At 39.1% G+C, this 25483-nt stretch overlaps 1 protein-coding gene and 1 non-coding gene across 3 annotated transcripts in view; one reads left to right on the top strand and one right to left on the bottom strand.

Moving 5' to 3' along the window:
* The window catches only part of Spag16 (sperm associated antigen 16), an 834729-nt gene that overhangs the window by 87461 nt on the left and 721785 nt on the right, over window positions 1-25483 (bottom strand). The window lies entirely within an intron of this gene.
* On the top strand, window positions 16032-16174 carry LOC115064124. Its single transcript, XR_003843982.1, has one exon. It is a non-coding gene; the product is annotated as a small nucleolar RNA SNORA48 (small nucleolar RNA).

Genomic DNA, 25483 nt, shown 5'->3' with positions numbered 1-25483 from the left:
TGTGTGTGTGTGTGTGTGTGTGTTAGACACAGATATACTGGTTCCTGAAGAGACCAGAAAAGAGTATCAGGTCCCATGAAGATGGAGTAATAATTGCTTGCAAGTTTCCCAACAGGGGTACTGGTAACAGAATCCTGGTGTTCTGGAAAAGCAGCAAAGGTCCTTAAGCAGCAAGCAAGTCTATGTACAGGCCAACTGAAATATGCCGAACAACAACATCACATGGGCTGGCAGAATCTTGCATGTAGTTTCATGGCATTAGAAAAGGCACTGAAAGGACACATTAAGATATGGGAGGGGTCATCCCAAGTCTAGCTGAAGATCCAGGTTCAAAAAGTATAAATTGTAAAGCACTTCCCAAAACTAAGTTTCATCAATTAATCTTTCATTTCTCTCAGCCTCCACTGCTGCTTCCAGCTATGTGAGCCATGTCAGATGCACGTCTCCTCTCTTTCCAACCCCATATTTTTGTAATGGCTCCTTCTGGTCATAGTTATCTCCTTGGTTTGGAATTTGATCCCTTTTGAAATTTCTTGGATCCCCATGTTAGGCTCTTCTGCTACACTCTCCCATCCTTCACATTTTGCTTCACACCCCTGCTTCCTGTCCCTGCTTTGTACACACCTTCTCTGGTTTTCCCCAATGCCCGAATGCAGAACAGAATAAACAGGATAGCCTACGATTCAAAAGAAACACTTCAGAATCTAAGCCCCACATCATCCTTCAGATCTTCACTCCACTTCTTTGAGGCTAAGTAGTAGGAAAGAGATTCTTCATCCTGAACACACTCTCATCACTAGCCTTGCTTCAAGAGGATATTGAAGCAATATATCGATAGACATTTCAAGCAACACAATGCCAGGACTTTAGAGGGGTGTATGTAAAAAAGTCCATTTTGATAAAACAAACAAACAACTGTAAAATGAGCAACAATCCCAAGCCCCTCCCCCGAGCTTCTCCTCTTCTGGCTTCAATTTTGGTGACCCTTGTCAGAAACACTCTGCAAGAGCCAAGATAATCTCCACAGTGGGTTTGGAAGATGTGGTACCTGTCACTGATACCTGTCATTGTGTGTTTCCCTCACATGCAGCAATCAGAGTATCATTCTCTATATGTGACCTTGTCCACACTGTATGATCAATTGTCTGTCTTCCTCTTCAAGATCAGCTGGAGGGTGGCAAGGAAGCGGGCCAGAGGAGGTGTATCAAATCTTGTGCCACTGCTTCAGTTAAGAGTCCCCGTTCTCTACCGCTGGCTAGGGTTGCTGCTTCTGTGAGCAGAATAACGATGCTCCTGACTCTGGCCTATCAATCATAATCACATGGAGGCACGTTTTCCCAGGTACCATGCTACTGCATGCAGCAGACGCTTCCACATTTGTGGCAAGCATTAGTAACTCGTCAGATGCTGATGAATCCGGAGTTCCAATGTGTTACATTATGAATATCTTTTACGAAACAGTGTCAACAAAGTAAGAAACATGCCCCAGTAAGAGGAGCCCACCTCCACCCTTTCCTAAACTCCACTTCTCACCACCCTACCCCACCCTACCCCACCCTACAGAGCACTCTGATTTTGAACAAACACAAGGAGGAGGTTTTGTACCTTACAAGAACTGAATGTTGGTGTCTCTGAACCAACTGTAGTCATTTTGTCTCCTAAGAGGGAAATGGTTGATGTGAGGATGTATGATACAGTTCTGAGAGTTTTCTTATGTTTTGAAGGGATATAGGCATGTACTAGCACTTCATGCCAGGAAGCATTGTGAGATTGTAATGACAGAGGTGATAAATGGCCAGAGAACCAGAAGCCTAACATTCTTAAATTCAGTAGCTTATGGACACGGCACCTTCCTAACTCTGGTCTACAGTTTCTCGCTGTGTGATAACAATCGCCCAATGCTTATATCAGCTTATAAAAGAATCATTGTATACTTATAGTTTAAAGCCACCTGATTTTTACTTAAAATACTGTTAAGATAAGTTTGAGATTTTCAAGAGGCCTTAGTGATAGACAGTTAACTTCTGAAATGGGGACAGATTCAAAGGTTCTGCCTGTTCTACTTGGGAGACCTGTGTGTTTGTCATACATGTGCCACTGGGATTTATTTTGTTTTTAATAAAGCATGTGTTTTTGTTGATGTTCATGACCTGAGCTTTGTGGGAGTTAAATGGACTTTGTGTCAGGAGGAACACTAGGCTGGAAGTCAGCCGACTGGGATTTGGGGCCTTTGCTTGACTTCTGTCTGACCTTGGCCTGAAAATAAAACTCTGTCACCTGATGTTTCAAGCTGTTAAAGCAGGAGTGTGTATCTGACTATCGTGGGTTTCTGGCTCTAATGTCACACAGCCCAAACATACATATAAACTGCTTCCAGCAAGTATCAGGGAGTCCTACAACCTGTATGTACAGGGGACAGTCCTTCTGATAATCCATGTCACATTATCACGCTATGCCTATTGAATAAAGTTTTGTTACTTACTAACACAATAAGAGTTTTAATGTGGATCACAGAACTCTATGGCCAGGCCTGGGAAAAGGACTCCTGGGTGAAGTGCTGGACTGTCACTGGGTGAAGTGTGGCAGATGTGTATATGTGGAAGGAAGGCATGCAGGGTAGCCAAGATTAGGCCAGTATATCATAGCATTGTTTATGAAGCAATGGGATGATATACCGACCCAATATGAAGATTAATATATTACAATACTAATAAAAATATCACAAGTTGTAAACTTGAAGAAAGCCATGTTTATTTAAGAATAAGGAAGTCCAAATCTGATTTCAAAATTTTCAAGTTAATGGAAGACATCCTTCCACATGGAAATTTGTCTCAATTTCTCAGGGTCTAAAAGGAACAGTGGGAAACTTTTGTACAGTTATTACCTATGACAGTTACTACTTATAACGTTTGTTACTGATGAAGGGTTATGGATAAGCAGGTAGGAATTTGGTTGGTTACTGGCAGGCAATGTTAAAAGCAGGGAGGCCTGTCCTCAGATGAGAGCAAAGGCCCACATTCAGTGCTTTACCACTGAGGAGGAGAACATCCCTTGTGCTCCACAGCCCATGCATAAACAGAGATGTTTTCCCAGTTCATTGAAATGGCTTTCTTCCTGGTATCCCCGACTGCACCGAACTAATGGGATTACTGCTGTCGTGTCTCTAGTACATAGTTTTGTTTTCCTGCAACCGCGCACAACAGGCTACCTACAGGGCACTCATTAAGGTACTTGGGATACATAAGCTGTGAAAAAAGCCTTTAGGAAAAAATCCCAACAACAACAACAACAACAAAATGTTCAAAGGGGAATGTGGTCACCAAGGTGACCGAAGCTTGTGTACTATGGGGCTATAAAGTAGCTGGTAGCACAAAAGACTCCAAAATCAATGCAGTCTCTCCTCTGTGTTATCAACACTCCAGGGGCTGAACAAGCGAGTGCAGCTGAATGACAAGATATTTCCAAATATCATTGTATCCTCCTCCATCACTAGATGAACAGCCTGTTGCATCTGCTCTGCCTCACAACCCAGTTTTCACTGTAAAGTGAGCATGAGCAGACAGGCTGGTCAGAAAAATAATTAGGAAAAATTTGTTTGTTTGAGGAGGTAGTCAGGGGGAGAACAATGGGCAGAGAGACAGAGACAGAGAGACAGAGACAGAGAGACAGAGACAGAGAGACGAGTTCACTTCAAGTGAACCACAGTTATCTCCGTAGGTGACCTCATCTTCGAGAGCGGTCTCCCAATTTTTCTCTTCCTTTCTAGTGATGTTTTTAAGTGAGATTAAGAAAATTGAGGAAGCCATAGGGATCAACAGTCTCTAAATCAAAACTCAAACAGCAGTTATATATATATATATATATATATATATATATATATATATATATATATTCCTCTGCTGACTTGGTTTTCAGAACTGTTGCTAATAGTTGATTAGAGAAGTAGTATGTGGCTGAATGTTTTTGTTGCTGATGTTTAAATATATGTGTGTATGTCATTTTGCCACTGACAATGGCATTGCTGTTATTCAGCTCTTTCTCTTTCTGATGTTTCCTGCTTGGTCGTACTATCTGTTAACCGGAGTGAAATAATGAAACTAACGTATAATTGTGCTGGGAAAGTATCACATGAAAAACCCATTACACTTAAGTATCATATCTGGTTGGCCTCCATTGCTATCTTTGAGGATTATGGAGTAGTATATTCTCACAGCATGTACTTAGCCTCTATCTATTTAGTTATGCTTGAATCACTCTCATAGTGGCCATTGAACAGTATACACCCACCATGCCTAGTCCTGTCTCATTCCAATATGTGGTCCCTCCATTGGATAATAATGTAGCCTACATCTTCACTGGAAAGTGCTGCCTTTTCACATAAACTTGATGAATGTGTAGTACTCCTAAATTCAATAATATTCAAAGAGTGTTAAGTAATTCTGATCCTTGTTGATAAATATTGAAACCAAAAATTCAAAATGGGACTTTATGATTTCATTCATGTTTTAGAATATGGAGATGCTGATTAGCTGAGCACTTTAGTGTGAATTTCTGGCTTCTCAAAGTAATCTTGAAATATTTGCATAAATAAGTAGAACTCGATATTAGTGCTAATTTTAACTCATAAATTTTGGCATTAAGCAGCTTCAACCATAATGACGTAAATAGAACTAATTTAAAAGAAAAATACTTAAATATGTAAAAACTGTTATTTATGGAACAGTAATGATTTTATGCCTGGAAAGCTCATTTGGACAGCATTAAACTATATACTGAGTTTTAGAAGTGCAATAGGAGACACTAACCATGTGTTTCCCAATTGTAAATTGCTGATACAGTAGTAATACTATGTTAGCTATTAAACCCAAGGAAAGTTGCAAATAAATACAAAGTTGTTAGTCTAGTCATATGTACAATGCTGCAGGTAGACATTTCAATAATGGACTATTAAGTGTATTTAAGACATTTCAATAATGAACTATAAAGGGTATTTAATTTAAAAAATTATTAGCATACAATTACATATTTTGAATGCTCATTTTCTTTTAAAATGCTCAAAAATCACTCCAAGAAGTTGAACAAAATATGTTATTAGGATAAAAGTAAATGATGAAGGATTGCAAAAATATAAAACAAGAGAAAAAGCACTAAATGTTAAAAAGAATTCAGTCCACATGATGATGACCCTGAATGTAATTTTCACAAGTTGTTGTTCATCAGGAACTTTATTTTAGAACTAGGTATGAATTCAATCACTGTGAACTTTCATGTGAATTTTTATAGAAGAAAGAACCTAGGAAATCTGGATAGGAAAAAGACACCATGGATATCACCCAGAGGGGTAAAGTGAAATAATAAGACACATACATTTATTTATTTTGGAGAGATATTACAAACTAACAAATCCTAAAGTTAATCAGCGGGAATTATGTATTTTGTCAAAATAACTACTATATGGGATGGAATTCTTCACTGTACTAGTCTATTGAAGATTTCAACACAGTATGAGGTTGGCTTGGTCGTATTCTAATTTCATGAAAAATATAGTGCTGTGTCAGAGAAGTTTTCTCAAATACAACTATAATGAAAAATAGCTAAATTCGTAGGAATAGTTAGGTCTCTGTAAGTGGAAATGTGCTGTAAAGCTAAATAGTTATGTTAAATTCACAAAAGACTTAAGAAATACATATTTGAAGGTAATATAACTGTTAGTAGAAAAAATAATGTATGTTGTAGCCTTGATGAGTGTTAATAGAAAGTTTTATTTTTGTGATAATGGTATTTTATGTAGGTTGATTGTAATTTCAATTTAATCTAAGTAATGTTTGATATGATTTATCTTCTTTATTGTAAAAAAAGAAAATATACTGTGTTCATTTGAAATAATAGAAAATTTTATTATAGCTAATGCATTTTAAATTACTCATCAAGATATTTACAAGAATTTTTATAGGTTTCTCTTCTGTGTCACTATTGTTTCACTCCAAGTGATTTTTGTTTGTTTGTTTTGGCTTGGGATAGAAATAGAGTAGTTTCCATTTTCTACTTTGCTTTGACAGCAATAACCCTAATGTAAATCCTTTGTCAGCAGTTTCTGGTCAATAGAAATGACTTAGAGCATCCGTCTCCAAGAAGACAAGAAATGGAAAGAGGATACAGAAGTAGAGTGCTAATTACACTACAAGACTTCATGTTTTAGAACAGCTAAATGATACTTGGGAAAAATAAGTACAAATCAATATCATAGTCTAAAGACAGTCATGTGATCACCCAGTGCTTTGGTACCAGATTCATGTGGTGATAAAATCAGTGCAACCCAGCAGGTTGGGGAGTTTAGGAGTCAGTGTATAAGTATCTCTGTGTGCAACATGAGCACTTGAGTGATTCATATGCTTGCCATTGCACTAGTAGGGCCAAAATTACTCAGGATGAAAATTATTCACTCCATTGCCATTTGTGTTCAAGTTATTAAAAGGTTATAATGAGTTATCCATCTCTACATGAAGCCAAAGCACACCTTAGCGCACAAGGTAAGCTTTGGCCAGCATTCTTTAGGTCATAAACCAAGAGATAATGCATCTCTAAAGATTACTAGTGCTCCCTGGGAGGGGTTTTCTTTTGTTTTTAATTTAGGAGATCCTGACATGTTACTGTCAGTTTCCATGTAGGATATTTATCACAGCTCTTAAAAGATGTGACTCATGTCATTAAACATGATCATTTTTATAACAAAATGATTCACATTCTAAAATCTAGGCAAAACATATTTTACTTTTTCTTTGAATAATTCATTGAATATGATTATGCTTATAAACTTATTTTATATTTTAAACTTACACGGTTGGGTTGATATTACTGCTTTTCATATGATATTACTTTATATTTTATTTTTGCTAATTAAAAAATGCTAGTGACTATGAAAGTAGGCTCCTACTACTGCCACTGCTAAGCCTGCCATGTTGACAAAGAAGACTAAGTCAATATTTTCAGCCTCAGGAAGTGAAGATAATATTATTTTCTATCGTTGCATTATGAATTCATCTAAGTAAAGGAGAGTATTTTAAATGTTAAATTAAAAGGAGAGAGCCAAGGAAATGGTTTTAGAATATGGAGGAGATCAGTTACTTTGTCTGATTCATATTCTTTCATTCTATTCCAGTAAAGGATTGCTTAGTATGTAGCTTGTGTCTGATGAGGAAGGTATTTGATCCTCCCTTAAGGATCAACATTTGCTTATATTGTTTATAATAGGGAATACGCAAAACATGTGTCTAAATATAAGTTGGAACATGCAGTGATCAAAAGTTATTACATATAGCAGGATAAGGGTAATAGGAAGGGGGAAATGGGGAAAACAGGGGTAGACTTAATTGGGGAAGGGAAGTTTAATAGAATGGGAGAGAGAATTAAATAATATGTGAAAAAGCTATAGGGAATCTCATACTTTTATATTTACTTAAAATTATATATAGCATACATGAAATATATATTGAAATATATATATGGAATATATATGAAATGTATATTTTGAGCTGTTAATGTCCTAAGAGTCATAGACTAACAAAATCTCAGAGGTGAGAAACTGCGTTTTCAGTTGTTGATCAGGGTAATTCCCCAAAGAATCTAAGCTATTGCTATGATTGTTAGTTGCCTTTCAGAAGTTGAAAGTAAGCTCCTATTGCTGAAGACAGCATGCATTTCAGACACAAGGACTAAGAGGATTTTTGCTGGATCTGACCTAAAAGTCTCTACACAGAGGACTAGTTTCCATAATACTGAAAGATGCGATGCTAACTACTAAGGGAGGGTAGCAACCAGTAGTCATATGCAGCAGAGATGTGTAAGAACTACAGTAATGACTGACCAGGAACAATATCCCTGAAGGTTCAATAATGTCACTCATATCTTGGTAGTAACCAATAGCTATCTAACTGCACTTAAGGCACATTAAAGAGGAAAGAAATCATGTGCAAGAATGGAAACCTAGACAATTGCCTGGAATTGGTGAGGTCACAGACATTACAAGAGACATGACTATGGCCACTTTACTAGACCAGTATAGTTCCTAACTACATTCTAAGTACTTACCCTTTATTGAAGAAGTTCCACTTCCCAGCAGATGAAGACCATTGCAGAAAGCTACAAAATGGCTGTCTAAACAGGACCTGACATCAATAGACATGCTGATGTGGAGGAGGGACATCCTACTCACACCACCCCTAGACAAAGAACTACAAACAACCTATGAATGCTAAAAACAAGAGAAACAGTCTTCCCCAGGATGAGTCCCCAAATTGATGATCCAATAACAAGTAGTCATTCTTGAAATCATATAGACTGAAGTAACATTTTATGGATGGAGCAAGTTTTAAATACATTCATGCATGCACATATGTGTGTGTGTGTGTGTGTGTGTGTGTGTGTGTATGTATATGCATGTCCCTCTCTGTGTATGTGTGCGAGTACATGTGCACATGTGTGTTCATGTGTGTGTGTGTGTGTGTGTGTGTGTGTATGTAACAACAATGATCAAAGAAAAAGAGGCCATGAATTTTAGAGGGAGTGATGTGGAGTAGGTAGGAGGGGAAGTGATTGAGAGAGAATTAGGCACAAGAGAATGATAAAAATTCTATTTTAGTTTAAAAGTTGCCATAAGAAGAGTTAATACATAGAGTTACTCAATAGACAGTGACTGTCCTGTCTACTCCAACAAGGAAAGCAGGGATGCGGAGCTGGAAATGGGTGTACGGTAGAGCCTGAAACACTAGTTCCCGTGTACAGGTGTAATGCTTTAAGCTAAATCTGGTGCTGTTCACTTTCTAACATCCCCACATGGCTGAGGGCCTGGGCTTCACTGGACCTGTTTCCAGGAGCACTGGCACTGTGGCTGGAGTCACTGATTTCCCATGGATCTGCCACGACTCTTATCCTTCCATAACCCAAACGTTCTCCCTTTTGAAATCCAAGTGAAAGAGTGTTAACAAATGCTGCTTGCAGAGTCAAGAGTCCCATCCAGCTAGATGTATATTTTGGCATGAAGTGAGTATCTTGGGAAAGTCACTGAGGTCATCAAGCATCATTGTGTAAGTCCCTTTCTTGAGAGGAAAAGAACAACATGGGGAGATGTGAAGTAATCTGCTTAGGGTTAAATAAGGATGGGAAATAAACAGTAAAACATGGAGTCCTCCCTGGGATCCCTGGAGTGAATGTAGGCTCTTCTGCTGACAAGGGGGAGTTATAAATAAGCCAGGTTGCGAGATGGCAATTGGACAGAAAGGTTTTCACTGGCTTCCCTCCAGCCAGGACACTCGTGAGTCTGGTTGGCATCTTAATTACAATACTTGAAGCTAATATTTATGAAAATTGGAGGTTTTAATTTCCTCACACACTGATTTTTCAAGTACATGAGTTAAATACAATTTCAAAATGTAATTCTCTATTGGTGTTGATACTTTCATTGCAAGGCACTAATGTGAATGCATTCAATTGTAATGATAAGTCAGGAAAAAAATCAATAGTTGAAGATATTAAGACTCAAAATAAAATAACTCTACTTCAAACGGATGAGCAAATGAAAATTGTTGCAATCTCCAAAAGTCCACACCCAATTAGGGATTGATCAAGCCACATTGGCAGGCAAATCCCACTCTGAGGGGATTGATTCCTTTTAAGGAGATTTAATCTCTATGGATTCATTTAACTGTAGAATATCACTCTTGAAAATGTGAATATATCAAATATGATAATAAATCTGCAAACTGTCAACTTATATTTTATTCTGTGATGCCATTCCTATAATGGGATACAGAATGAAATCACCAGTAAGTTCTTAGAAAAAAAGATAAAAAGAAATGAAATTTGAAGAGTAGAATTTTATTCTCCTTTCAAGTACATTCAGTGTTTATAGGGACAGAGTTCCATAGTCATTCAAAGTTAGCACTCGACAGATATAATTGATAGGAAGTGGCTTGGCAGATACAAGCAAATGGAATGGAGTGTTGGCATAGCTAAATACCCAAGGAAGAAAAGAGGTCTTTTGTGTTTGATGGTGTAATACAATGATCTAAGAAACATTATATTAAAATGACCGTGTAATTACAGATAATCTTTCCTAAGGACTATTTTACTAACTATTAAATCCATCTCTTTAGTCATGATGCTTAGCTTTTTCATTGACTCTGAATAACTAGGATGTAATATTTTAAGGGAGTTATTATTAAATACATGAAACGTGGAAGAATGGATCCTCTAACAGGTTATTCTGAATATTTTCATGGATATCTCAATTGTTTCAGATGTTTCCAATAAAGATAGATAAAGAACTTTAGAACAAGGTACAATGCACTTGAAACACAGTTTAGTTCTCTATGTTATGATTTTAGGCTTTATATGTATATTAGAGAAATAAATCATACGACCATGTATATAAACATTCTGAGATCTTTGAAGATTCCATCCCTCCCTCACTCTACCCCCACTCTGTGTGAGTTGAGAAACTTCTAAGTCAAAATACTGTATTGTTAAGACATTAACAATTTTCATTAGGTTCCCAGAATCTATTTGTGCTGCATCATAAATGTTTGTATGTCTTGATCAAAATACCCCCTTTTCCTGTCTCTAGTCCCTGGCAACCATCATTCTTTACTTAATACATGTGTGTGTTTGATGAGTTTCTAAAAGATTTTGTTATATTTTCTTAATTAATTAATTAATTAATTGTATGTGCATGCATGTGTGTATGTGTATGTGTGTGTGTAGGTCACAGGACAACCTGTAGGAGCCCCCTCTCTCCTTCCAACATGTAGGTTTCAGATAATGAGCTCTGGTTGTCAGGTGCATTCACTGACTGAGCTATGTGGCCAGTCTATGTGTGTGTGTATACAACCAAAAGAAACAACATCTGTCTCTCACGTTAGTTATACCATCATTTCCAATGGCCGAGACATAGAAGATCCTAAAGGACAATTAATGGGTTAAAAAATAAAGGACACCTGCACACGCGTGCACGCGTGCGTGTGCACACACACACACACACACATACACACGTGTGTGCATATTCATGCACTCAGTATGCATGCATGTATGTGCTCAGGGCTGACTGGTACTGGATAACCAGCTGGTGCGCTCTTCCCTGGGGAAGACTCTTTCTCCCACGCTCAGCATCCCTTAGCATCCCTTAGTCGACTGTTGTTATTCTTGCAGAGCTCAGGATTCATGGGCTTTTCTGCACTTTGGGGTGATCAATGGTGTACTTGTTCAGCTCACATTTGGATGAGACCTTATGGATGTAGCTTCCGATATTACTGGGAGACACATCTCACAGCAAACTCCCTGATCTTCTGGCTCTTACAGTCTTTCCATCCTCTCTTCTGCAATATTCCTTGAGCCTCTGGTACAGGAAATGTTTATAGATGTATTCACTTGATTGTATCATCTTAGCCAATGCCTGGAAACTGACCCCCCCTTCTCCCCTCTTCTGCCCCCCTTCCCCTCTCCTTCCCTTCTTCTTCCCCTTCTCTCTCTATATATATTATTTTTACTTTTTGAAAATTTCAACCCTATTAAAAATGGGGTACAGAGCTAAATGAAGATTTTTCAACTGAGAAATACTAAATGGCTGAGAAGCACCTACAAAAATGTTCAACATCCTTAATCATCAGGGAAATGCAAATCAAACAACCCTGAGATTCCACCTCACACCAGTCAGAATGGCTAAGATCAAAAATTCAGGTGACAGCAGATGCTGGCAAGAATGTGGCGAAAGAGGAACATTCCTCCATTGCTGTTGGTATTGCAAACTGGTACAACTACTCTGGGAATCAGTTTGGTTGTTCCTCAGAAAATTAGACATAGTACTACCAGAGGATCCAGCAATACCACTCCTGGGCATATACCCAGAAGATGTTCCAACATGTAATAATGACACATGCTCCACTATGTTCATAGCAGCCTTATTTATAATAGCCAGAAGCTGGAAATAAACCAGATGTCCCTCAACTGAAGAATGGATACAGAAAATGTGACACATTTACAAATGGAGTTATTAAAAACAATGAATGTATGACAAATGGATGGATCTAGAGGATATCATCCTGAGTGAGGTAACCCAATCACAAAAAACACACACGATATGTACTCACTGATAAGTAGATATTAGCCCAGAAGCTCAGAATACCCAAGATACAAATCACAAAGCCCATGAAACTCAAGAAGGAAGACCAAAGTGTAGATACTTTGATCCTTCTTAGAAGGGGGGACAAAATACTCATGGAGGGAGTTATAAAGTGTGAAAGACTGAAGGAATGACCATCCAGAGACTACCCAACCTGGGGATCCATCCCATAAGCAACTACCAAAACCAGACACTATTGTGGATGCCAACAAGAGGTTGCTGACAGGAGATTGATAGCTGTGTCCTGAGAGGCTCTGCCACTGCCTGACAAATACAAAGGTGGATGCTCATAGCCATCCATTGGATGGAGCACAGGGTCCCCAAAGAAGGAGCTAGAGAAAGTACCCAAGGAGCTGAAGGGTCTGCAGCCCCATAGGAGGAACAATATGAACTAACCAGTACCCCCAGAGCTCCCAGGGACTAAACCAAAGAAAACACATGGTGGGATTCATGGCTCTACCTGCTTATGTAGCAGAGGATGGTCTAGTCAGTCATCAATGGTAGGAGAGGCTTTTTGTCCTGTGAAGGTTCTATGCCCCAGTATAGGGGAATGCCAAGGCCAGGAAAAGGGAGTGAGTGGGTTGGTGAGCAGGGAGAGGTGGGAGGGAATAGGGAGTTTTCAGAGGGGAAACTAGGAAAGGGGACAACATTTGAAATGTAAATAAATATCTAATAAATATAAAAAAGAAAAAAAAGAAAATTTCATGCATGTATACCATATCTTTTCCCCTCTCCCTTCCTCCAGCTCCCCTCACCCTCCACTGAATATATCTTCCATTTTCCTATCAACCTAGTATCTGAAAGAAAGAAAGAAAGAAAGAAAGAAAGAAAGAAAGAAAGAAAGAAAGAAAGAAACACAGAATCCTCAGTCCAATTTCGTGCTGCCCATATGCACATGTGCATGGAGACATCCACTGAGACAGGGACAACTTACCTCTAACTGCACTTCCCTAAAGAAAAGTGCCTCCCCCCTCCTGCTTGTGGACGTTGTACATCGTGGTGCGCACTAGGCTCCGCACCACGATGTACAACGTCCACAAGCAGAAAGCCCATGAAACTCAAGAAGGAAGACCAAAGTGTAGATACTTTGATCCTTCTTAGAAGGGGGGACAAAATACTCATGGAGGGAGTTATAAAGTGTGAAAGACTGAAGGAATGACCATCCAGAGACTACCCAACCTGGGGATCCATCCCTGCTTGTGGACGTTGTACATCGTGGTGCGCACTAGGCTCCGCACCACGATGTACAACGTCCACAAGCAGAAGACCAAAGTGTGGATACTTTGATCCTTCTTAGAAGGGGGGACAAAATACTCATGGAGGGAGTTATAAAGTGTGAAAGACTGAAGGAATGACCATCCAGAGACTACCCAACCTGGGGATCCATCCCTGCTTGTGGACGTTGTACATCGTGGTGCGCACTAGGCTCCGCACCACGATGTACAACGTCCACAAGCAGAGTGCAGCTGCAGTTACAAGGTGAGACCTGATAGAGGGGGTCAAGAGAGGGAGAGGGAGAGGGAGAGGGAGAGGGAGAGGGAGAGGGAGAGGGAGAGGGAGAGGGAGAGGGAGAGGGAGAGGGAGAGGGAGAGAGGGTGGATAGGCTCATAACAGAATCTTTCCATTTTCCCAAAAGTGCAATCCCTTTTAAGGGTGGCATTTATCACTAGGTATCTCCTCCCCTAAACAAACAAACAGACAGACATACAGACAAACAAATAAACAAAAAACCCAAAAAACAAAAAACCTGTAATGCCCCCTTAAAGGTAGATGGTGCTACCTCCCTATGTTGTCTTGAAGTCTCCCTACTGAAAAGCTCTTGAATAAATAGGATGAGCCTGATTAATCGATGTCTTCATGGCAGTGTTCTAATGGAGGTTTCAATTTGCTTTACTTAAATTACTGATTTTATTGTTCCTTGTATGCAATGGTAATTTTAAAAAGTTTATAATGTTAATTTCTTAACTGGCATCTTTTTAAAAAAATATTAAATCCAAAGTGCCATTGTGCAAGTAGGGAGAGTAAGGATTATCACAGTTGATAAAGGAACCGGCTACAATCTTTATCCTTGGTACCACAGTGTTATACGTATACTTAAGGCAATTTACTCATTAAACAGAAAGTAATAGAGCAGTCAAAATTCTGCCAGTCTCAGCAGAAACTGCTAGTTTGGAGTTGTCTTCCCACTTTGGCTCAAGTGGCAGGTTTCTCTCTCTCTCTCTCTCTCTCTCTCTCTCTCTCTCTCTCTCTCTCTCTCTCTCTCTCTCTCCTCTCTCTCTCTCATCCAAAAAGTATTTAATAGTGTGTTATCTACTCTGCTCTGCTATTTAATATTTAATGAATCCTTCATGACTTCTGTATCTTTAAGGGCAGATGATGATAACACCAAACTTGGGGTCCTATGTCAACTATGAGACTTCAAACCAAATATTTAGAAGTCTCTCAGGCCTTTAAAGGAGTGCAGGTATATCAGGTACCTAGGAGGCCTATGTTTAACCTCTGTGCTTGCTATTTGTTGTTGTTGCCAATGTTGATGTTACCATTAAATCCTAAGAAACAAGTTGTTACACTTTCAAGAAAAATGTTCACACATATAATAATGGTAATAATTTAACAAATTACTAGATGCAAGTAAGACAAATTATATCAGGGAAATAGAGTACTATCATTTACTAAGACTGGTGAGTCTTGGAACTGCTGATTATTATTAATAATTACCACAGGCTTATACTGGTGTACTTTTGCTTGGAGGCGTCTCCGTTTATCTACACAGGTCTACCAGCTGTTCTCATCTATACAGCTCACACCGAGTCTTCATCAGACTTAGGGAGTGGGGCCTATCAATTTTCACCTGAACCTGCTGTGATCCTTTTTGTCTTTTCGAAACTAATCTGTCACTCCAAGGCAAAGGCTTGCTCTACCTATTTAGGAAATCCATTATGATACCACGCATAATCTATCAAACAGAGCACACTGCAGGATGTCTCTCCGTGTGGGTGTGGCTCTTATGTGACCTGAATTCTGCTTCCAACCCTGCAACTAGTTTCTCTCCTGATCCCAAAGTAGGCATCTATATTGACCTCAGATTTACCTTTTAGATATTCATTGATTACTCAATTTCTATCATACTTTTCAGCTTTAAAATGTTTATTTAAGGACCATAAAATAAATTTAAAAGTTAAACGTTTATATCTCAATATATCCTCTAACAAATTGTTGTTTGGTTCAATATACATCTTTTTCTACGTGTCTGTTTATGGGAAAGACCTGAGTATGAACCACTTGCCTCCCCAATGTTGGAATTAAAGACATCTGCTATAATGACTGGACTTTACCTTGGTTGTGAGTATCCAAACATGGGTCCTCATATACAAAAAGCAATTGCTTTACCCAGGGTCCCAACCTCCAACCTTCAGTTCACATTGCTAATTTTTAAGTTTCATATTTAATGCATGAGTTATTTGACTGGTAAATATTTGGTGGGATATTGAATTCTTAATTAATTTTATTTTGCCCAGGGAAATAATTGTGTGATTTGAAACATATAAAATATTTTAAGACTTATTTCATGGCCCAGAATATGGCATATCTTGACAAATATTTCAGTTATGTTTGAAATGAATATGAGTTGAGCTCTTAGTGGGTGGAGCATTCCATAAATATCACTTAAGTCAAGAGGTTAATGGTGTTCAGGTCTATGTTCTTATTGTATTTCAGATTATCAGTGGTTAAATTATTTAGAAAGTATATTTGCATTTTCAATACAATTGTTGACTTGTGTCTTTTATATGCTTTTGAAGCTCTGTTATTATGCAGAGCAAAACTCAAGATTCTGTCTTCTTAAATATTATCAAATAACACCCCCTAACAGTGGGAAAGAGACACCTTGGTGGTGGTGGTGTTCTTACATCAGTCAGGGGCAGAGCAGATTGTAGTCCTTTGTTCATCCTGGCTTGATGCCTGGCTTGGCGGTCAAAGCTGTTTTATGCTTAGGACTCATAAAAATCATATCAAATCAAATCCAGGCCACACAGTGCAGATGGAGGGAGGCAGACAGAGACCCATGGACTGCTGTACCACCCACAGAGCTGCCCTTCAGTGCACATCACGGGCAGGCCTTAGACACCTGCTTACAGACATGCCATACCCAAGTGGATGGAGGATGTCATCAGGGATCTGGCAGCCACATGGCTAGCCTGCAGCTGGAGCCACCACAATGTACAAAAATATGGTGGTCAGATTGGAAAGAATCAAAGTGGAGCAGCATCATGAAGAAAGATGGAACTGGAGACTCAAGGGTAGAGGGGAGTAGTCTGTTGTGAGTGGCCAGCCCTGACTCCTGGGGCCATGGTGAGGTCCCAGCCAGAGCTGCCACTTGAGGGTCATGTCTGAGTCTATGGCTAGGCAGTGGCAGGGATCAGTGGTAATATCCATGGCTCTAGAGAACATCAGGATCCCCTTGGTCAGGGCAGCTGCCAAGGAGCAGCGGAATGTCCAGGAGCTGTGCAGAACTAGCCCCACCCTTCACTCGGTGTGGCACTCTGAGAGCTGGCCTGATCTCTCATTGCTGACAGCACTTGGGGAGGACGCTCTGCACCTCAATGAGGCAGCACACTGGAGCTAGCCCTGATGGGAGGGATGTGGCTGAACCTGTCCTGAAAGACATGAGTATGGGAGAGCTGATTCAGCCACTCATTTGCCATTGGGTGGCACAGGTCCAGAGGTGATGCCTACCCCCACCCTGCTCCTTATCACCTCCGGCAGTTATGAAAGCTGCCCACAGGGTCATGAGCTTGGGAGAGTTATCCCCACCCCTTACCAGGTGAGGGCTCTGGGATGGCTCACCCAAAAATCTATATCATTTTTGAATGGTTGGCACATTTGAAAGGGCTATTCCTGCTGTTCCAAAGCTGTAGGATCCCTATGACACAGGATATCTGGAAGTCTCTATGAGCATCCACTATCGATGGTGTCAGATAAGCCAGAGATTTTAAACCAGACCAATGACTCATTGCAATGAACTATTGTAAGTGAAGATTTGTGGACAGAGGGATACACTGTGAGACACACTGTGACACACTACAGCTTCCACGATGAGATGTCCTCTATGCTATGCTTTCTTTTGTGGCTGTGGTTATTTGTGTGTTTTCTGTTTTGGGGTGGGGGAGGTTGCAAGGGTAAAGGGAAGATATAAGGGGACATGGAGGTGAGTGGGCCTGGGGTACATGATATGAACCTCACAAAGAATCAATAAAAAGTTTTCTAAAACCCTAAAACATTGATCATTAGCTGTTTCTGTTAATACCAACAATTTTGTTATGAAATAGTCTCATGTTGTTTATTGCTCTGAAACCTAGTGTGGGCCTGCATTCTGCCCCACCTGTGGGGTGTGGAGATGCAGCTGGGGAGGTGAAACACAGATAGTGCTCAAGTGCATCTCCCTGTATCTGATGCTGGGATTTAGGGAAGCCCCTGAGACATCACTCAGGAGGTGGGAAAATGCAGGCTAGGCTGTGAAAAGCCTAAGGCAGGTTTCCTGACTCCCAGGAATCCAGTTGCCTCTGAGAGGAGTCTGGAATGAAGAAGGATCAGGGGTCCATGGCCCAGGAGGAGGTTGGGACTGACTATTCCTGGACATCCAGGCACCGATAAGTTGGGAGCAGAGTTGGGGGCCTGTGGGTTGATTGTCCTTAGCTTGGTGATGGTTGTCTAGGAGCACAGAGAGGCCTTCTATGGGAGACTAAAGCTGTGGCACTGTAGGCAAAGCCTTCTCTATGTGCTCCACAGCCATTCTCAATGAAAGAGACAGTCCATGTTTATTCATACCATTTATCGGCTGTTCATCTTGGAAAATGGATGACTACCAACTCCTCTGAGGAGACCAGAGATTAAATACCTTTTGCAGGGAGGAACGTCTGGGGAGGGACGCTTATTGTCTATACCAAGGGGACCTCTAGATACCTCATTAGCATGGAGAACTTTTCTGGGACTACCACGTTTCCTTATGTGAGAAGTGTGCCATGTGTTCCAGACCAAGACTCTGGCAGGGCACAGGGTGTTGCCTACCATCTCAGATGGGTACCTGGGTGCTGGGGACTCTGAACCCACTCAACATACCATACCTTCCAACAGCATAACCAATCAGGTTATTTTAAATAGTATTTACATATCATATCTGTATTAGTTACTGTCTCATTGCTGTCACAAAATCTGCAAGCATCCTAAGTGAGGAGCCTCAGTACGAGGGCGCTGCCCATCACAGTGCTGAGATGGGCTTCACCTGTGACTAAGCCATAGAACTCGGGGCTGTCGGTCCTGAGCATCCGCACTCAGGAAGCAGAGAAAAGTGAAAGTGCTCATTTTTCTTGTTCTTGTTTCTAGTTTTTGTTTCATCTGGATGCCCTGCTCAAGGGAGGGATCGTCCCTGCTGCCCTCCACATTCAGAATGGGTCTGTGTTCCTCAGGTAAACCTCCCTGGACACACTCACAGGCACATCCAATGTAAGGATCACTGATTTGATCTAGTCCCATTGATTATGAAGATTGACCAGGACAGTATCTGTGCACTTAAACAACAACAACAACAACAAAGAACAGATTGTATCTTCACATTTAAACCTTGCTTTTTGTAGCTTACCTTACCATAATTGATTTTTAAAACTGTTACTATTACACCTTTTCTACCCAATCCCATTTGCTATTGGAGAATCTAACCCACCTAACCACACATGCATATCAGATCCCTTAAAAGTGGTCCCTAACTGGTACATCTACACAACAATTCTTACATCTAAGGCTCAGGGAAAAAGGAGGCAGAAAGAATGTAAAATCCAGAGGGAGGAGTTATAGAAAATGTGGGAGGTGAGTATGATTGAAATACATTGCATGAAAGTCTCTAAAAAGTCTCCTTTATTATACTAAAAAAAGACCATACTAAAAATATCATTCAATATCATGCTGAGATGACAAGAGTTTCTTTTCTAGGTGTGAGGTCTGGCACCATTAGATTTCAACTCTGCAGGGTTCTGATTGCTCTGTCTTACAGCTAACTACAGCTTTTCTAATTTTTTTTTCCATATAGAAATTGCCATTTATCCTATCGAGTCTACTTCTCACCTCAGTCATTGTAGTTTTTATGTTTAGAGTCTTTATCTATGTCTCTCCTATATCCTTCATGTTGATTAACACCTTGAACATATGAAATGTATTTGAAATGAGCTTCAAAGCCTTCTCTGAAATGCAAATGAGTAGCTCAGCCCTGTTTTGTGTTTCACAGACCTTTCTCTTCTTATTTCTGGGCTTCCTTTGTTTGTTTGTGATCAAGATTCTGGGCTGTTCATTTCCTACTTAAATGCTGCTCATTTTTTCATTTATTTCCTTATTCACTTTACATCAGATCGAAGCTCCCCTATCCCAGTCCTAATGTCCATCCCATTACCTCCTCTCCTTCTCCTCAGAGAATGGGAAGACCCCGTGGGTACCACCCCACTTGGGGACATCAAGTCACAGCAGGATTAAGTGCACTCTTTCCCTCTGAGACCTGACCAGGCAGTCCAGCTAAGATAAGGGGATCCAATGCTAGGCAAGGGAGTCAGAGACAGCCCAAGCTCTGATTGTTAGGGGATCAACAATATGACCAAGCTAAGTGCTGCTCATTTGAAAAACTTCCTCTGAATATCCTTGGGCCTTGTCTTGGGATGCAGGCAATGTACTTTGAAATAATTTGATCCTTTTGGTCTTTATTTTATTGTTTGTTACTTTGAGGCATGGAAGCATTTATTGTAGTGATAATTATTTCCTACTTTTACTGAGACAAAATCCTTTCAAATACTCTATACATTACTCCATATATTTTGAGATTTTGAAATTAGGATGCAACTGCTCCATATTTTATGGGAATGAGCTTTCCTTTAATGCAAAGTGGTTATTGCCTTATGGTTCATACATGTGCACGATATTAATCTGATAAATATACAATTATTTTACAATTGTATTCTATTTCATTTTAGGAGTCATCTCCATAGAACTCTAATCTATGGACTCTAGAAGTCTTGCTAATCTTGTATTCTCATTTCCACTCCTTAATGTTTTAATGTATCAAAGCCCACTTTTGGGGTTCTTCTTTCCCAATTTGTGGCCTACAAATTTTCTGCTAACATTAAACTGATGCAAATATGCACCTAGTTTTACTAGCCTACTACAGCTTTGAGATTACTTTATTCTATAGCTGGATATCCAGTGCCTTGAAGACTCTTGTATATCAGTTCTGTCTGGTTTTGTGACTTGTGTTGCTATTGTTTCAGGCAGGTAGGTAAATTCAGTCACTGTTCCCTTGCCTTGGGACAGAGCAGAAATCAATTACCACATCCAAAATAGGAAATTTGTAAAGTCGCATAACACATGGAACTGGAAATGTAGCATTTGAACCATTTGCTTGGTGATTACAGTTCCATATTTGGTCAATGGGTATTTATTTCTCACTATTCAATAATTCCTGCATATGAAATTTGAAAACCTCTGCTCTAACAACTTCCCATAGTTCAATATGAATGATGTAAATAGTCTGTGCCTTGTATTACCAATTTAAATCAAATAAGAGGTTTAAATTTGAGGATTCTCACTTTTCCTTTTATTTCACAGAAAACAAATTTTCTCATGACAGTATTTCTTAAGAAGGTGTTAGGATCTTTACGATATTTATAGGGGTAGGATAATACTAGGTAATTTATTTTGTGCTCTCAAAACCATTATCATAAAATATAAATTATTTAATGTTAATTTTACAATAAATCTCTTTTGTAATTCTTTCATTCTGTGAAAATTTTATGCAATGTAGTTTATCATACTCTTCTGTTCAACTCTCCCTGTATCCAGCCCCTTCCCAAAACACCCAACTTTCTTTTTCTTCTAAAACAAAACAAAACATCAATTCCAATTTATGTTAGATGTGTGGACTTCCACACAGCATAGTGACAATACTGCAGACCTGCAGAAGTTTAACCCAGGCAATATCCCAACATGAAAGAGAGTGGTAAACACACAGATGTACCCCTAATTAAGGAGTTATCAGCAATTGATGTCTTCTAGAAGAGAGAATCAATTTTTCTTTAAGGACACAGACCCAGTGTGTCAATTATGCACCTATATAATAGAAAATTTAAAAGACATTTGTCTTCAGGAAAGCCACAGTAGACAGTTAATTTGTATATGGTATAAAAATGATATACCATATACAAATGACACACAGGGCCCCTATTCACATTGCATCCAATTTCTCTCTCCAGCCTTTTTATGCTCTTTTTCTATGTTTTAACATCAGTCACCTTCCTGATTTGAAGATATCATAATTGTCCCACGTCACACAAAGTCCCATGCTCACAATCCTTCGTAAAATATGGTATTTTATGTTTACACTTAAATAAATGTATTCTACCATACAACATATTATAGAGTCTCTAATAAAATTGGCATCTACTACTATGGTTCAACATTACAGTGAACTTTACAGACTTTCTTCATTGTTCCATGAAGACAGTTTTCTAGAAAGTCAAGTGGCTCCTCTGGTATTTATTTGCAACATGACTTTATTTCCTTTTAGTCTCATAAGGAAGGACTAAAGTTATCGACTACATAGTACTTCAAGTCTACCACTGCATAGCACCACTCCAGTACTGAAGGGCAAACTAGTCTATATCGCTGTACAATGTTAAAATAGAAAATTAGTAAAGATTATGATTTTAAGAGCTACATACATAAATAGTATAGGATTTCAAAGAAAACACATTAATCAATATAATAGAACTTTGCATTAGTATTAAACTATTTTTGTACTCATAGAACAAGCCACGAATTACTCTGCCATTGAGCCCCCAACACACTTTTTAAAAATTATAGGAAATTATTCTCATTGATATTTTCTGAAATGAGTTAGAAACTAACTGGATTCCAAACACAGTGAAAAACTTTAATATTGTTAAACCTAATGAAATTCATATAAAACTAAATTCTGCTGTTTTTCTCTTTTGCAAACCTAAATAAAGCACAAGATTTGTTTAAATAAGGTGTTAATATATTATTTTAAGTCATTTCTTTTCAACTCAGTAAAATATAAAAATAAAAACAATGAATTCCAAATTCATGGATTTTGCTAACTCTGAACTACAGAGTGTATATAGACATGCAGCTCAAAAGAGTTGTAGCACTTAGGGCCCGAGGCAGCTCCTAGAGGAGAGAATTAGTTAAGGCTTGCGGCTACGGTGTGCATCAAGGATGAATGATCAGCGAAGCACTGTGAGTGAGCATGGGACTTTGTGTGAAATGGGACAATTGTGATATCTGCAAATCAGGAAAGCACCTGATGTTAAAACATAGAAAAACAGCATAAAAAGGCTGGAGAGAGAAATTGGACGCAATGCGAATGACGTGTGTCATTTTTGACAGTTTGGCTTTATAGCCCAGTGCAGAATGTTCAAAATGTAAAGTAACAGAACTCACATCTGGAAAGGAAATTTGGATCTCTGAGTATTTGTTTTATTTACCTATCCACAGATTTAGCACTGCACTTTCTGTTATGAAAAGGCACCCTTGGAGGACTTCATTTTTCCCTTTTAAATATGTTTGGATTATGGTTAAAATAAGAGCTTGGAACTGGAAAATTCTTGAGTCAAGTCTATATGAATGGCATGGACCTTATTGGCTGTTAAGATACAACCAAAGCTAAGAATGCTACCACTTCATGGCTAATCTGCCAGTTGAATATTTATTTAGTCAACTTTCTACCACTGGAAAGTTATACAATTTAATATGTTCGACTACATTTTGTGTTTTAATGGATAGACAGTCCATTTGGTAGCCATCCCACTTTCCAAATAGATTAGACCAACATAGGGAGACAAATAAAAAATTAAAAAGAATTGAAAGAGTGAACTGAAAGACAGAGTACATTTTTTTCTCTCTGTTCTAGGTTCCATTGCTGCAACTAATTCATTACAAGACCTCCATCAGAAAACAACATTTGCTCTTAAGGAAATGTTTCAGAGTAAGCTTCAATTTAAAGTCACTGGTGGCCAAAAGATCCCTCCAGTGACCAGACAGGCATTATCTGTATTTCTGCCTTCAATCTAAGTGCCTGAGGTAGTCTCATTTTTCAGGCTTTCTCTGTCTCAATTATTTTTTCCGCATTAAAGTCTATGCACCTGCGGGAAAACACACTAACAGTTACATGATATAAGTTTTCCCTCCCACAAAGTGGATTGAAAGTATACATACACGATAGACTATTGCTAATGAAATTTAAAGTGGACTTTCAAAATCCTCATAGTTCCTTAGTATTGTATATATAAGCCAAGTATTGTATTTATAACGCCAATTTCTTTTTCTAAATAAAAAAGACCTCAGGCTGGAGAGATTGCTCAGTGGTTAAGAGCACTGGCTGCTCTTTCAGAGGACTCAGGTTCAATTCCCAGCATCTACATGGCTGCTCATGCAACTCCAATGTTGGTAACTCTTAGATCTGACATCTTTACACAGACGTACATGCAGGCAAAACACCAATGCATATTAAATAAAAATCAACAATTAAAAAAAGGCTTCCATATAATTGATAAAGTAAAATTTTAGGGATTACCACTATAATTTTAATGACAACTCACCAAATTTTAGGTACTCAAAAAAAATGTAACATTTTTATGAAGTAAGTTTTTTTCTTAAAAAAAAAATAAAGAGAGAAAGAAAGAAAGAAAGAAGGAAGGAAGGAAGGAAAGGAAAGAAGGAAGGAAGGAAGGAAGGAAGGAAGGAAAGGAAGGAAAAGAAGGAAGGAAGGAAGGAAGGAAGGAAGGAAGGAAGGAAGGAAGGAAGGAAGGAAGCACTGCTGACGACTTTAGGAAGAATTCTGTAGTGTTTGTAGTGTATGGCATTTGTTAATGCATAAATCTAGTATCTAACAGAATAAATAATATGATATAAGGGTATATAATGTGGACACAGACATATGCAGACCTCAAACTTTTCCTGATTTTCCTGATAGTTATTAAGACCTGACCAGTTATTTCATTGTTTTGTTTATGTTACCTGTGTGTACACATGCCATCTGCTTGTGTTCTAAAATGGGAATTTTCTCATGGCCTCTGGAAAGTAAATTAGTAAGTCTTGGGACAATATGAATTATCACACATCATTTTACACGAGGATTGTTCTTGCCCTAAATTCCATCTTCTACCCACTCCTTAAAACTCTATACAAGTGTAAGTTTCTTAATAAGGTCACGTTGCCTTCTTGCTCTCTCATTGTCTCTGCTGCATAACTGTTTACTGCTTTGACGATCACCTAACATTATTGGGAGCCACCCTCGGCAACAGTAGAACAAATACAAAACAATCCTCGCCTGCGGGATAATCAGTACATCACTGGGTGCAACACCGATTGTGGTTTGTTTGACTATCAAATGTATATTCTTGGTTTATAAATTCTTTTATGATAGTGATTACAATCTGTGCAGAGTCATAGAATGACTTTGGCAAATCTCCTTTGGCCAGTCTTAGAAATCAGTGTAATGATGACTTAAAAACTATTAAACATGAAGAGAGGTATATATATATATATATATATATATATATATATATATATATATATATATATATATAATTATTTTGTATTGTATTGGGTATTTTCATTTATCTATTTATTTATTTACACTCTAGACTTTATTCCCTTCCCCTGGTCCACCCTCCAACTATTCCACATCCCATACCTCCTCCCTGCTTCCCTGTCTCCAGGAGGATGTCCCTACCACCAACTACTCACCCCACCTGACCTCTAAAATCCCTAGGGCTTCCAGTCTCTTGAGGATTAGGTGAATCATCTCTAAATGAACACAGACCTGGCAGTCTTCTACTGTGTGTGTGCTGGGGCCTCATATCAGCTGGTGTATGCTGCCTGGTGGGTGCTCCAGTGTTTGAGAGATCTCAGGGGTCCAGATTAATTGCAACTGTTGGCCCTCCTCCAGGATCACCCTCCTCCTCAGTGTCCTCCAGCCTTTCCCTAATGCAACCACAGGAGTCATCAGCTTCTGTCCATTGGTTGGGTGCAAATATCTGCATCTGACATTTTTCAGCTGTTTGTTGGGTCTTCTGGAGGGCAGTCATGCTAGGTCCCTTTTTATGAGCTCTCCATAGCCTCAGTAATAGTGTCAGGCCTTGGGGCCACCCCTTGAGCTGAATCCCACAATGGGCCTATCGCTGGACATTCTTTTCCTCAGGCTCATCTCCATTTCCATCCCTGCAGTTCTTTCAGAGAGGAAAAATTATATATATA

This window comes from Mus pahari, chromosome 5 (genome assembly GCF_900095145.1).
Source record: "Mus pahari chromosome 5, PAHARI_EIJ_v1.1, whole genome shotgun sequence".
Classification (NCBI taxonomy): Eukaryota; Metazoa; Chordata; class Mammalia; order Rodentia; family Muridae; genus Mus; species Mus pahari.
The sequence above is the reverse complement of the archived record's forward strand: the minus strand, read 5'-3'. Positions and strand labels throughout refer to the sequence as shown.